Here is a 2,348-nt window from a genome sequence, read left to right as displayed (position 1 = left end):
CAAAGATGTCACAGAAATTTTGACAGTATCTTTAAATAGAAAGTGATCACGGTAGACTATATATTAAATTTTAAGCTAATAGAACCACCAAAACATTCTTTCTAGAGTATGTTACTAAATACTGTGCACATATTTTGGATACATAAAGTTATAAACACACAAAATATCACCTAATGGCAAATTCCACAGTTATCTTTTTCTATTGTTCTAAAGCAAATTTTGGTATATATTTATTTGTATTTTGAATTCCATGCACCTTTACGTAAAATACTTTATCAGATCAAGGCAATACCAACCTACAGTTATATTTCCTTCTAATGTTTATTACAAATAACATAAATTTCAACTTCATATTATATTTTAAATACTGTATCCTAATTAAAGTAGCTAAACATTTTTAATATAAAATAGCTGAAACCCACAAATAATTTCAAAAGTCATTTCATGGTGTCAACTCTATCTATGTGTTTATGCCACCAAATTAGATGCTTTCAGAATTGCTTTTCTACATGATGTCTGTTGGGAAGGTACAAAGCTATAGAATTAGCTAACAGAAGATGAGGTACAGAGTGATCTAATGGCATAAACACTTAACAGATTGTTTAGGACATGGCAAGTAAAATAGAATATGTGATTTCTCCTGAGTTTATTACAAATGTTAAATGACATTAACCTTGTGATAGAGAGGTGTACAACAAAAGTTGTAAAATCTAATTATACTTCAGAATATGTAGACATGATTGAACAAAATGTTATTGAGTTCTTCTGTTAGCTAAAGATGGATACTTTTATCTATTATAATGAATCTAAAAATGATTACCTTGGTGAACACAGAAAAAGTATGCTATCTGCTTCCGGTAAGTAGATCATTTGACCCTTGAGACGTAAGCAGCTGATCTCAGTCCCAGTCAGTTCATCCTCGCATTCTAATTTCTCTACATCCAACAATCCTTCCTTGAAAAGGCAAGACATAACCATTAACCAGAGCCTTTCTCTCTATCTAACAATTTAGCAAAAAGAAGGGCACATCTAACTCATTTCCCACCAAACCATGAGGGAGAATAAGTGTACCAGTTAGAACAGAAGAGGGCATTTCATCAGAGTTCTGCCAGGGAACAAGCTCAGAGGCTCTCTTACAAACACTGTAGAAAAGTGACTAGACTATCTCCTTCGAATCCAGAAAGACAGTAGCTGTACTGTTGTTCACATATTTATGCAAACCTTCTATGAATCTTTTTTTCTGATTTTCCAATATGGCTAGTAAATTGCAATGTAAATTACCAAGCTTCATCAAAGAATAAACCAAGCCTCTCCACTCCCTACCCCTTCATTCACACAGCAGCCGGATGTACTTAATCCCAAATATATAAAGTACGTGTATGAAAGACCTTTTGGGAGGGATGCAGGAAGGAGGAAGTGTGTACTCTAGGATACCTTTGCTGCATCAGTCCCAGAGACAGAAACTGTGAGTTCTGCGTACTACAAACATTATCAACTGAATGACTATTTTATCGCTTTCGTTTTCCAACAAAAATGGCACCAAGAATAAGAGACACTTTAGGAAAATGGGTAAAGTTTTTTAAAAGACCTTTATCAGTTCTTCTGATTTCTAAAATAGGACACTGTAGCTGTAAAAGGTGTTGGTTTAATATGTGAAACTGGGCTGTCTCAGCAAAATGTTCGCAACAATTAAATTTTGTTAATCCTGATCAGGTGACAGAGTTCCATTGTCCCTCAAGCAAAACAAAAATAGTAACAGTGCCTTTGAAATAGAAGTCCCTTTGAAGTTTGGTTCTGATTTCGCTACACCTTCAGTCATACGATGTCAGAGTCGCTACTTTTCCCTTCAGAACACTTCTAATATGTAACATACCTTATGTAATCACATTTAATAAAATACTATCTTAATTACCTTGCTTCTCAATACGAAAACTGTATTGATGTGTGAAAGGATTCCATGGAAACTAATGTCAATATGAGGACGGACCAGAGAGAAGACAGACAAAAGGCTGCAATTGCCAGGCTGGAGCTTAAATGTAGATAAAAAGAAAAGAACACTTAATTATTCAAAACAATTTTTATAATTTGATGTTATTATAATAAATCAGCTCAATTATATATAAATACAGAAATACATTATTTCGTAGGAAACATACTTCAACTATGGGCTCATACCTTGACCTGTAGCAACTCAGTGACTATCTGATGGACATCAGATAGTTTCATGAACATAAACCCTAATATTGATTCAGATGACTAATATTAAAATATAAGCTAAGAAATAAGAGAAGCATTTTCAAAGAAGAAAGAATGGAAATTTATCTTTTAAAATGTAGCAGGAGGTGTTA

General features: G+C 33.5%; 1 protein-coding gene across 1 annotated transcript in view; it reads right to left on the bottom strand.

Annotated features, from left to right (window-relative positions):
• GUCY1B1 (guanylate cyclase 1 soluble subunit beta 1) overlaps positions 1-2,348 on the bottom strand; it is a 47,127-nt gene that overhangs the window by 8,995 nt on the left and 35,784 nt on the right. The gene's annotated exons all lie outside the window — the stretch shown is intronic.

This window comes from Pteropus vampyrus, unplaced genomic scaffold (assembly GCF_000151845.1).
Source record: "Pteropus vampyrus isolate Shadow unplaced genomic scaffold, Pvam_2.0 Scaffold53, whole genome shotgun sequence".
Taxonomy (NCBI): domain Eukaryota; kingdom Metazoa; phylum Chordata; class Mammalia; order Chiroptera; family Pteropodidae; genus Pteropus; species Pteropus vampyrus.
Note: the sequence above shows the minus strand (reverse complement) of the source record. Positions and strands in the feature narration are given on the sequence as shown.